A 13,692-nucleotide genomic window follows, 5' to 3' on the forward strand; every position below is an offset into this window, starting at 1 on the left:
TAACAACCAATAGAGTTATAACATTGGACATGAAACAGAAATTGAGTAAAATGGACATTTTTAACCTAAGCAAATTGTAATCTGGACATGCATTTCCTTTGCTTAATCCAAACATGTTGAATGGGAGATATTTTCACTTTTCACCATCTGACTTACACTTTGACATCCAGGTTGTAAAATGTTTTGTTATCATACGAATGTTTTCACACAACCTATATTCAGTGTCAGCTCTGTTAAAAATTAATTTGATGGATATCAACATTCTACACTTTATCAGAAAATTTTAATGGGAAAAAACAAATATATCAAATTAGAGGAAAATAAGGAAATGCCCTGGCTGTATAATGTATAATTACTTTAAGGAATACCAAGCAGCTAATAAAAAATAATTCCCTGAGATCATTAAAGTAGAACTATTGCCAAAACTGTTTTTTTTTTATTTTGATAGAGTAAGGAAGGGTTATAACCCCTGTCAGTGTTTTTTTCTAAGTGTCCCATTGGGGAGATTTCAAATCACTTCCTGTCCCACAGTAAAAACAGAAATTAAAAGGAAATCTCTGCAAATTAAGGGACTCCCTTGGGGTCCCCCAGGTCACCAGAACTAGTGTCCCCATTGTAAGATTTCCCTTCTACTACTTTTCTGGGGACAACACAAAATTTGAGATTTTTTTTTTACTTTCAGTGGTAATAGTAGAAAGGGTGAACCTCCCCAAGAGGGGTACAGACAGCAATAAAAACCTAATAGGTGTTCCAATCCATATCTACTATATTCAAAACTTGAAAAAATGTTGTCTTAAGTTATAGTTTAAAGTTCATGTGTTCAAGATAAAGCAGGGATATGAAATTGCTAAGAATGGTGTTATTGGTGTCATTTAACACATGCATAAAGTGGAAATAAATGCCATCCCAGTTTTTGGATAGAGGCTAAAAAAAAAGATAACCCTACAAACCATATGCAATCTGTATCCCTGATGGGTACTAAACCCAGAACTCCAACACTACAATGCAAAAGCATTTGGGCTAGGTAGGTAAATTAGCGTATATAGCGTATAGGTATCCATATAGCTAATTAGATCCATTATTATAAGAGGGATAAACACATAAATACAAGTTGATGTTAGAATACTTCAAAACTAAAGTAAAGAGGCATTACGTACACAGATATACAGTATGTAGAAATAGATACACATAAATACACACATATTTTCTCTTTAAAAACATTGTGTTTTTCTCGTTGGATGTTCCTAGAAATGTTTTCGACACAGAAAATAAAAAGAGAGGTGCTAAAAGATGTTCACGTGCCTCATTATCTCCAGACATTTTACTTCTGCAAGTCTCCTAATTTCTAGAACAAGTCTTTTCTCATCTCCCCTTTCTTGTATCCCTACAGTGCTAAATCAACACTTGATGAGAGATTGCTTCCTATTAGTTACCAGCTCCGCTGCTCTTTGATATGTCAACTTATTGAAACATATGTCTTGCTAATTGCATTTGCATGCTTGTGTTTGCTTTTGCTCGCTTGAGATCGAGGGACTGAGATAAGACATATTTACAACCAGGATGCCAGTAAATTTTACAATTTAGGACAATCAGGCAGACTTTGTCTAACAAGAAAATGACTTTGTAAGGGACATGTTTTGTACTACAGGTGGATTGAAGGAGTGGAAAATATTTACTATAAGTAAGAATTCGCACTTATATTTATGTTTTTTTAATGGTCTGCGCTGCAAAAGGCAAACATATACAATATTTTATGTTTTTTATGTTTTGATCATAAAGGGTAATCCTTTGTCAGTGCAATCAGATTTTGTTCAAGCAGTGCATTGTAGACCTATATTTAAATGTTCTAGCTTCCAGCAAGCAATTGAACATCCTTAGGATTGTGAGGCTTGAAGAATGTCAGATCAATGCCTTTTTCAACTGACACGAGAAAAAAACAAGCGTGTGCCTTTCAGTAACAATATAATTCTGCCTTAGACAACCACCCTAAAACCCATACTTGGAGCCATGGTTTATATTGTAGTGTATTATAAAACATGCATTGATGTGCTTTATGCATTATATATAATAACAGTGTGTATAATATAGTATATTGGTTATAACTGTATATTAGAGTATGTATTCTGAAATCAGACCTTGCACCTTAAAAACCAAGATCTACTCTTCCTTGCTGGAATGCTGTGTAAATGTTTACACAAACCACCTGTAGAGGAAAAGTGTTAGACAGCTTCTGCCCATGGTGCCCAGGTGAGGGTGATGACATCTTTCTTCCAGAGAGATATTGGGAATAGTAGCTCAAAACTCCCAACACTCTGCTGCAGCATCTCCTTGCAAGGTTTTATAGAACTCAACATTCCCCAGGATCTCTTCGGCAGGGTGATGATGTCACCACCTGCACCATAGAAGCCAGAAGAAACGTAAGTATAATATCTAACACTACCTCCAGATATTTTTTAAACTTTTACTCTGTGTTATAGCAAGCGGTAGGAAAGGGTATGTTCATTAAAAAAGTGAACCTTGCATGAAGTGGAAGGTCCTCTTTAATCCTAAACCATGGTCCAACTTTTTGAAGTGGGAAAAGTGTGTGTATGTCCAACCAAATGCTTGTGAATGCTACAGCTGGTAAATACTGTTCTTCAAAACAAAATTAAAACTGACATAAAGCGTTACCCAATTAAGTAAAATTGTTACAAAGAGTTTGCCAACTGCAGTAAGAGCGGACAGATCATTGACTGCTTGTCAAAATCAACAAAGCTTTTCCAAATCTTTGGCCAGCTCACTTGTTTCCATTTATACATATTACCATTTGGATTTGTTCTAGCCCCCCGGGAATCTTACTGGCTAACATCTCTGCCACAGACACACTTATATACAAACACTAGGTCTAACTTGTGTGCAAGGTAATTAACCTATCATTGTGGTTTTGGGAGTTATCCTGAGTAGCCAAGAGAAACCCACAGAAGAACATACAAATTCCATGCAGTGTGCCTAATGGAAATTCAATTCAGGTTCTAGGCAGTATTAGGCAAGAGCACTAACCAATGAGCCTCTGTGCTCCAATCCTATGTTCCACTGAGCTACGTCCTGTTTTATTCAGTGTGAAGAATTCTCAGTGCCAGCTAGGGTTAATTGGTGAATAGTCTGTACAATAAATACATTTAGAGCTAGTACTAGAAGTTAGCGAGCAGACCTAAGAAAAAGCTAAGGTGCAGAAGGCTAAGGGACAAAAGGTGATACATTATGGACAAATAAATGTATCATACCCAGTCTTTATATGTGGTCAGTATATTTTGTAAGCTCTAATAAATCACGGGTCACTCTTTTATATCTCAAAATGCAATAACTTGACTCACGCCTCTCCTTTTTGGACTACGCTAGTATTTTGTCAGTTTGTTAGCTTCAATTACAAATAGTGATTATGATGCTGACTGTTTTATAAATGATCTTTGTTAAATATTTTAATGAACAACACAAATAAACCCAACTTGCTTAGCATCAAAAAAGGTTGAATGCTATTGCACCAGGCTGTTTCCTGCTTAGCATATACAGTTGCTTCTGAGCACAACATTGCTAACCCATTTACTTACTGTAATGAATTTTGGGCCTGCAAAGCTGGGTAGTGCACAGGATGTGATTTTGTGTCTTGCTAATTAATAGACTTAAAGTGGTTTTTTAAGGCTGAATGTTTTTACCTTACTGAATTACCTTCATAAAGCTTAAAAACCTTCATTGCTCAGTACCCCCCCCAATACTTATCTGAACCCAATCTCGATCCAGTGATGAGGACAGCGGCTCTCTTGGCTCTCCTCTTTGGCTCATTGGCTCCTGATTCTTTCAATCAGAGCCAGTGAGGAGGGAGCAGGGGTCAAAGGACACACAGAGCCGGCTCGGGAGCGAGGCTGATCAGAGCTGCTCTGTGCTTAACCATTTTATAGAGCAGGTAAGTATACCATGTTTGTTATTTTCATAAAAAGAATGTAAGGTTGTCAATCACTTTAGGCTTCTCTTGTCACTCATTTAGGCATTTCCTAACCCAAATAAAAGAGGACCCATGTAGAGACCATATTTCTTATCAACCATCTTTTTGTAGGCGGTGAGGGAAAACCCAAGCAGAGGCTGTCTGGATGCATGAGGAGGGTAAATAGGTTGACTAATTGTTTTTTGTGGACTATCCCTTTAAAATGTTTCTATAACAGAACACATTACATGTTATACCATGTTACAGAAATTTTTTAATATTGCTATCATTTTGTTCTTGGTTTTAAATGTGTGTGTTCATATTGTTTCACATATGCACATAACTATGAATTTCATTCAAGCTGAAGCCAAAAGTATAATACACTTTTTGCAATTCATCTGTTTTCCATTTTGGCATACTGTATAGTCAGGAAATCCATTCATTTATGACATATAATTTTTGCACTTTCAAGTGGGTAGAGGAATGTGACATAGCGCATAGAGTCCCATTTAATTTGATCATTTTCCAGATGGAATGTAATTGTAAAGTATAGGTTTAAAGCAGGTTTAAACCATACATTTGGGTTTTTACTATTTCATGTTTTCTTTTTTATTCTTTCAGACACAAAAGGAATCCTTCTCTTTAAAGTGTAACTAAGGCAGAACTTTTTTTTTTTTTTTTTTTTTTTTTTAGTTTTGGATAGATTAGAGAGGGATTAGAACACCTGTCAGTTTTTATAGTTGTCTGTGACCCCGTTAGGGAGATTCACTCTCTCTAGTCCTCCAGTTTGCCGTTATCATCGAAAATTGAAGTAAAAGAAAATCCCAAATATTGGGTTGACACCAGACCACTATTAGAGGAGAAATCTTCCAATGGGGACAATAGTTTTGGTGACCCTGATGACACAATGGGATCCTCTCACTTTGGAGGGATTTTGTCTCACTTCCTGTTTTGGCGATGGGACAGGAAGTGAAGGAAAATCTCCCCAATGGGATACAGATTGAAAAACAAACTAACTGGGGTTATAACCATCCTTTATTTAAAAATAACAAAAAAAAATTTTGACTTTACAGACATTTTAACCATTTAGAAAATTTACACCCGTTATTTCTCTAGCCTAAAACTGACTAGTTTAAAGGAAACTATCAACGAGAAAGAATGGAAATTGTCACTGCTGACCTCTTCCTTGGAAAATACCAGTTCATTGGCTGTGATGCTGATCCAGTGGCTTCAGAAATTTAGTCTCAGACAACCAGAGACAGCTGTGAACTTTGAGGATTAACTATTCCAAAGTGTCTGCAGCTACCAGGGGATCTCTGAGACCTTTAAATTTTATGTACTTCTTGTTAATAATATAAAAATACCTAAATGTCCATACTCCTGACACTTCCTTTTAATCTTAATCATGTAGCTGCGTTTTAATAAATACACATATCTATAGTAGTGAAGTGCCCATTGTGTGCACCTGTCAATGGTTTGCCACCAGCCCATAATAATATCTTCTTGAAGAGTCGGATGTAGGCCAAAACAGACTCCACTACATCCAAACCACTAGCAAATAATGAAGATTTCACACTCTGATAACATAATCTCTAAAACATTGAAATCCAGACATAACATTATTATTATTATTATTATTATTATTATTATATTGAGTTTATATAGCGCCAAAGGGTTTGCTCAGCGCTGTACAATAGAGGGGGGACAATACATGAAACAGTACAGTAACAACAAACAGCACACGAGGGGTAAGAGGGCCCTACTCTTTCGAGCTTACAATCTAGGATAGGAAACACAACAGTCCCATCTGTCACCCAATATCTTCCTTATACTACTGAGGACAGTGGATTTTTCTTTTATTGTTTGGAAATGTGTTAAGGTAATTGGTGAAACATGGATGCCCTATCTTGAATTACATAGGTAGCTGAACCCATCCATACAAATACAGATTTGCATTAAATCATGGAATGAGTTTAAATGTAGACATTAGCTTTCATGTATTTTGTTTGGTAATTTCCATGCTTTCTGACAAGACATATATTTATTTCATTACTCTGAAGCCTATTCATGCTTACTTCTCTATACAATGTAGTTAGCAATATGGAGGCCTGCACGGCTGCTTATAAGTACACTGACTTCCAAATTAAAATGCAGCAGAACTCTTCCAAATGCCTATCAGTACTTATCTTCATTACTGCAATACATAGGAAGCCTTATGTTTACAATAATGAGTAATCTTAGACTTTTGTGGGAAAGCCAGGACAGGCTGGTGCCCTAAAAGTTTCATAGTGTACTATTCAAAGAAAACAGAGGTAACTGAATTCAAAAACTGGTAAAGCTAAAATAGTTGTCCTTGGCGTTGATCTTCTTCTGATGAAAGATGTAAACAGAAAAAAACAACGTTTTTTCCTCTTCACACAATCTAATCTGTCCTTGAATGTTAAACTACAAAATTATATAAACACACTCAAAATAAAATGGAAGGAAAAAACACAACAAAAAAGTCACATATAAAAAAAAAAATCCATAATGAACAATAAAGACAATCTAATTTGTTATTACAAACTAAAAAGGCAGAAATTCATCAAAGACGTCTGGTTATACTTTTTGGAATAATTTCTATCATAGGATAAAATGTTATTTATAAACAATGCTTAAAATAACTGAATCACTTTGGTGATTAGTTTTCTATAAATAAAGTAGAAAGGAAAACAGCCTATTTTTAATGTCCAGGTTGTTGATTTGTGATCACTAACAACTTCTGCGTATTCTCCTAGCCATCGCTTTTCTAGTAGAACATGACCTAATGAAGCCACAATACACTTATACAAACTTGCACCCTGAATGCAGAATGAGTACCCAAGTATTTCTGTACCTAACAGCAACCTGACATGTTCCAGCTCTCCATTTTTTTTTGGTTAGCCCTGGCTTATTTTTCTTTATTTTCACCTGGTGATCCCACAAATAATACACTTCCTTCCCTAGGGTGACAATACTAACTTACTGTACAATATCTATAGAGAAGCAGCATTGTAACACAGGACCAGACTAAAGAACACCTCCCTCTCTTCTCATCTCCATGATTTGGGGGGGGGGCTGTTTTGTAGATCAAAGAAGTAAACTATGCTGGGATGAAATAACTGCTTACAGCTGAATTCCAAGAATTCAGCCACTTTGTAAAGTTTACTGGCTTACTATGGGTTAAGTCCAATGAGGGCCAAGAGTACAACTATCGCAGTGCTCTGACAGGAGAGGCACTGCATTCACCTACAGCAGCAGTTCTGCCTGCAACTCCCCCCTGCTGTCCATTCACAAAACCCTTTGTATTTTGTGAATGGGCCCACATAATACAAAGTGCTCTGTGATTAGGTAAGAAAGGATGGGTAGAGTGGCTGCATATGACCCTGCAGCAGCACAAGCTGAGCACAGAGTGCTGGAAGTATAGCTGTAATTATACTCCTGGAGCTCAGTAAAAATGAGAATTGTAATTAAAGATGTAAGGCCACAAGGTGCTATGCATTTGAGCCATTTTATAAACATTTCACAAAATGGCTGAATTCCTAGAGTTCAACTTTAAGATAACATTGCAGGGCATACAGGACACAGGACAATACTGGATTTCTGACAGAATGAGCCCTAAATTTCTCTGCCTCTGTTGTAAACTTTAAGAATGCATTTCTCTAAAATGCCTATAGATACAGAGGTGAATGGGGACTTGCTTTAAAGTACTTTTAATGCATAAAATATAAATACTTGTATGTGTATAGTCTGGACTCAGGCTCACTAAAGCTCAAGTAACACAGTACACATACTTAAATTTCACTCTATTTTCAATTATATATATATATATATATAAAAAACATTTTCATTTGTTTCTATATAAAATCAGCTTAATGTAAATGATCTCATCGGCATGTTTTATCTATCATTTATATATGTATTATTTGTATTTATATATGTACATGGGGCATCCATGATTGCTTATTAGTACGCACTTTCCAAAATGACACAATTCCTCTTGGTAAAGCAGACTCTAATACTTCACTCATATTGAAACTTACTCACAGGTTTACCTATATATACCTATATAGCTATGGACCTATGATTAAGCTCTGATATGAGTGAAATGTAATAGGGCTTGTGCTTTACCAGAAGACATGGTCTCATCTAGGAAACATTAAATAAATTGGGCTAAAGTTTTTCATATGGTGAATGGCTCCCTTTTGCTTTGGATCATGAGAGTGTGGACTATTTAGAGCAGCCAGTGACTGCTGAGAGCCACCAACCTGAGTCAAAGGAAAAGTGCACCTTTGTTCATCTGATGACTTTTCAAAGTGTTGCTGAATTTGTCAGCTCCATATAAATAAATAAATAAATAAATAAATAAATAGTATAATTAACGAATAAGAGAAATCAAGGATCAGAAAAATAATCCTAGCTATATTTTTATTATGTAAATAATGAATAAACCTAAACCAGGAAAATGAAATTTCAAGGATGATGTAGATATGACTTAATTTTACAGTAAGAATCTCATTTACTATGATTGTAAAACTAAAAAAAAGCTATGGATTTGTTATGAATAAAAATGAGATCAAACTGTTGTTGATTGCATAGCCCTTGAAGTGCACCATTTAAAGAGTTCATGAATTGCATGTGATACAAAAGATCTGTAAAAATACAAACTGCTTTTTTTCAGGAGAATCTGGAAGCTTCAGAATTTAAATAAAAAGTAAGTGAACTGTCAGAATGTCAGAATGCTGCATTTCTAAATACTAACTCATGGTACTACATTTTCTTGCATAAAATCATTGCCATCAAAGTTCGATCATTGTAGAGTCAGGCACTCTTGCCCCAATTTTCATTCTGTGTATTCAGGGACCATACTGCACAATCAATTTCGTTTACATACAATTGTTTTGTGATAGCTTATTTCCATTTTATTTGGATGTTACAAAAAAGCAAGTGAAAGTGAACAACTACTAGGATTAACAAGTGATTGTAGGGGAACTTCTTCAGCATCTAATATGGCTGATAAAAACTACAGGGAAAGGCAGTTCCTCTAATCTAAAGACATTAGGGTTTATCTGTTAAAATATATGTGATGCTAAAATGGTTTTACCTGGTTTTTTTTTAGTTCAGAATGGAGTGGGAAATTATGGATTCCCCTGTCCGGTTTATGAAACTGTCACAAAAGTAGAAGGTGAGGGGAATCTTCCAAATGGGACACATGTTCTAGTGACAGCTGTGTAAGTTGGCTTTCCTCTATTTTCTGCTGTGTCTCTAAGAAAGGAAGTGAATCCATGCATTTACACAGCACCTGGGCCTACACACAGAGCTGCATGGATCTTCTGATCAGGTCCACCTGAAAAGCTGACATTCAGACCTGATTGGAAAGCCCATATGAAAGAGCCCTAAAGGAGATTGTACAATCAGACTGCTATTTGTGTGAACAGCTTTAGTAAGCACTAAGTATGAGCTAACACAGCAATCCTCCAACTATAGGTTGACATATATTGGCCCCGGCAATCAGAAGGCCCCACGTGCGGCTCTTTCTCATTGCAAGTCAAAGATGTCCATTGAATGCAAAGTGGCAGCAGGTGCCAGCACCAAACGATCTATCTTAGGCACTGGGTTGGTATCTTGCCCAACAGTGCTTTTATAGTCACAGTCATGATGCTGTTACAAGCAGTGGTGCAGGACATGACACCAACGATGGGGAATTTTTACTCCAGGATTTTGTTACTTCTAGTGACACTAAAGACAGTTCAATTAATAAAAGCACTGACACCTATAACAGGGAATATAGTACTCCCATTGACACCAATAATGGGGCATTTTTTACACAACCTAACCACTGATGCCAGGATTTTTTTTTCACTTTCACTGATGCTGAGGAATAGTTTCACTTCCACTAACACTGGGGCTTTAATTTTACTCCCAATACTACTAGGGCATTTTTTATTCCCACTAACCATCAATGTCTGGGCAAATTTGTATTCCCATTGACGACCAATGCAGAGACATTTTTACTCCTGTTGACAACAAAAGCAGGGACATTTGTTATTCCCACCAAATGTTGACAAAGGAAATTTTAAAAATCACAATGGCCACCAACACCAGGGCATGTTTTACTCCCATTGACCTTTTTGACCAGGACATTTTTTTTTTTTACTCCCACTGACCTCCAAGACTAGGACTGTTTTTTACTCCTGCAGGCCATAGTCCAGCTCACCAACAGTCGAAGTTTTACCCTTTGATTAAAATGATCCAAGTACACTGCATACTTGAACATTGAGCTGAGTTTTTTAATCTGAGTGGTAAGAGAATTTCAGCTTCTACATGAGAGTGAAAGAGATTATGATTGGCACATTTCATTAAGCACACAGACTGCACTTTTTTTTTTTTTTTTTCATCACAGTAATGCATATACAGTCATATAGTGTCAAAAATGTCTCTGCTTGCCATGAAAAACACACAAAGCTCAGCATGAACTACGCTTAGGAATAACATTTACTATCTTTCTTTATTTGCTTGTTGAAGTGTGATTAAAAATATAACACAAAGACTGTAATGTCTAATTTCCTGTCTTTTTCTCTTGGCAAAGTGTGACTTGCTACTGGAGCAGCCCCATCGAGCATGTATTTCAAAGCCATTAGGTGCAGATTAATGACATTGGATTATTAATGCAAGATTACCTAAAGATGATAACGAGCATACAGACTGGGTGATTAAATATTTCATGGCTAAAGTGAGTGTTCCAAAGCTTCCGAGCACCATGAGAGAGAATTCAGAGGAAAAAGCTAAAATGAATCCACTCCATGTACATCCTTATATTAAAAGTAACAGATAAAATATGCCATGTAAGTACCATTAAAATAACCAGCTGCAAAATATTAACCACAAGCACAAACTGTAGAAAAATTAGATAAGTTGCCAGATGTAACCAGGGTAAGCTGTTCCACAGGGATAGTTTAGAAAGCATTGCTGTGTTTTTTACTTGCCTACATAAACAACACATGATTATATAGTCATTTAAAAAAAAGCCCTGTTTCTCGATTCAAAGTTGTGATTCTTGCTGCACTTAAAAGGAAAACTTTTTAGACTAGATTCACACCTTTCCTTGCATTTTCTATAATATATTGCCTTTGAGGTTGACGCATTTGAAGCATCATAAAACATACAGTGCATATCAGTGCTGCATATAGATGTGAAAAAGCGAAAAACCTTGGCCAACCTGTGTACGTAGGTGGTAAAATGTGTACTATGAATGTATATGCGTAAATAGGCCCTTGGATTCTTGCATTTCTATGTGATGAGTTTTTCTTAAAATCAATGGAAATGGATCAAAACCCAGTTCAGCATGAATTGTAATGTAAACATAGGCTGAACTGCAGATCTTGGAAGGGGACCTCTACTTCCATCATTCATTGTATTGTTCAAGCTAATGATAATGACTTGCAATATGTTACGAAAAAAGTACAAATTGCCCTAATACTATTTTCCTTAGTAACTATTTTTGAGGAAACCATTAGCCCCATGGTGCCTTTTAGATTATATGACTGCAAGTCATAGAGATGGAGGTCCTCAACTGTCTGCATTGACTGTTTTGTATGTTTAAAATGAACTTTAAAAAAACCTTTAATAAAAAGCATGTGATGACATGCGTTATGACTTGTTGTGTTGATGAATACAGCAAAATGCCAACATGTGTTGATTTGCTTTATTGGTTTCAATGGAAACCACATCAGGCACAAAAAACCCTCCACTAACTTGAAAAGGTATAAATGGACCCTGAATGGGCAGGTGTCAGCATCTCTTTAACCCCTTGGCGCTGGCGCCTCCTGACCCTTTAAGGGTTTCAGAAGCCGGGAGGCGGGGAGGGGTTTTAGGGTCATGTGACTGCCGTCATTCGCCGTCACGTCGGTCACATGATCGGGACCTTTCCGTGAGTACCGGACATGTGTGCTGGGAGTGAGCAGGGCGTGCACTCTCAGCACATATGTTTTTCTTAATTGCACACAAATGTGCGGCCGCTCAGCGTCTAGAGGTTAAGAATAGTTATATGAATACTTGAATGTTCATAGACTTACCACAGGTTTTACTTCAGGGCATAATTGCTCCAACGCAGCACCTGCATGCTAGATATGCTTTCTTTCATTACCTTGGGGAAACAATGGGGAAAGGCATACAGCAGATATTGGCTATCAAAGGACAACTGTACCTTTGATACAGTTGTCCTTTAATTAATGTCCCTAGCCCCCACCTTCCCCCCAAGAGCTTTCCACCTAGACAAATAAATACCTTCTTCCTTGATCCAGTGTTCTTTGCTGTGTGGCAGCACTCAGGGGGTGGAAGGACAATGATAAAATTATAACTGTGCCAAAGGTAGCGTTGTCTGCAAAGTATCCTGAGAGACAAGCCATACTCATGGCAGCCTCCAGTTTTCCAGCAAATAATAGTTTACCCATATGGAAACAGCATGCAAGTACACTAAAAAAGAAGATAATTTTAATGGAAAGGCTGTATGGCATCAGGCAGGACTGCACAGTGAAGATCACTGGAAGGAAGAAGCAGATTTGTCTAGATGGGCACCACTTAAGGGAATAAAGGGAAATGATAAAAGGATAACTATACAAAAGGTACAGCTGTCTATAAAGTAGACCTTTCCTGAGAGACACATGGAGGCTGCAATCTCTAACACCCTCTTAAAAAAGGTTCATTTTCTTGATATTATGCTGACCCACTGCTCCACGTTTCTGCGTTACAGAGCTGGAACAAATATGCAAATCGAGTCAGAGTGATTATCAATACACTAGTTCAAGATTAGTGACACAAATTGTTGACACTAGAGAGGCAGAATAAAAGCCAGGTAACTAGTATTTTCACAAAGAGGTATCAGAAATGGCAGCCTCCATGTTACTCAGAAAAAGTTTTCTTTAACAAAACTTCAGAATTAATTTTCTTAAAGTTACCAGACAACAAAAGTATGCTTTGAGTGATTTTATTTAAAACAATACACAATGCATTACATCCATTACACCATACCTGCACAAATGCATATATTATTACTACTACTACTATTACTACTACTACTACTACTGTCATTCCCAAATAGTATGTAAATATAAGTGAGAAATGGAAACTAATTTACAATTACAAATCCATTACAAAATGACCTCCAGTCCAAACTTGTATACATTCTGACTACATCTAATGTCTTGTCACATGAGTCAACAATGATTTATCCTAGTACTTTTTAAAATGGGAGAGGTGGAAATTCTCTAAGAATATACAGATTATGTACTACTATTCTGGAGAACTGACTTCTGGGGAATGACTGTTTTCTAAGGCACACCTCAGTGGGATCTTAACTTTTACCTGATCTTTTCTTCTTTTCTCAAGATAGTCAAATATGAACACATTCTGGGTCACACTGTAGCACTTAGCAAAGTGCTCAATAAGGCACAAATAGCTAAATCTCTATTGTGAAATTGTCACAGAAGAGAGAAAAGCTCTAGGAACTTCAGCGGTAATTAGCATTTCTCACAATAATCATTTCTATGTACAGAAATGCTAAGGCAAAGCTAAGGCAAACACAGATGCTAATGCCTGGTACACGCTATGAGTTTGAACGAAAAAAAAACTGAAGAGCTCGGGAGGAGCTCACTGTACTAATTATGTGATATTAGTACAGTAATCTCCCTGCTGAGCTATTGTGTTCTGACAGGGGG

The 13,692-nt window shown here is 36.8% G+C and overlaps 1 protein-coding gene across 8 annotated transcripts in view; it reads right to left on the bottom strand.

Annotated features, from left to right (window-relative positions):
• The window catches only part of MEF2C (myocyte enhancer factor 2C), a 354,593-nt gene that overhangs the window by 24,811 nt on the left and 316,090 nt on the right, over nucleotides 1-13,692 (bottom strand). The gene's annotated exons all lie outside the window — the stretch shown is intronic.

This window comes from Staurois parvus, unplaced genomic scaffold (genome assembly GCF_062004578.1).
Source record: "Staurois parvus isolate SC_StPar_1 unplaced genomic scaffold, SC_StPar_1.0 ptg000229l, whole genome shotgun sequence".
NCBI lineage: Eukaryota > Metazoa > Chordata > Amphibia > Anura > Ranidae > Staurois > Staurois parvus.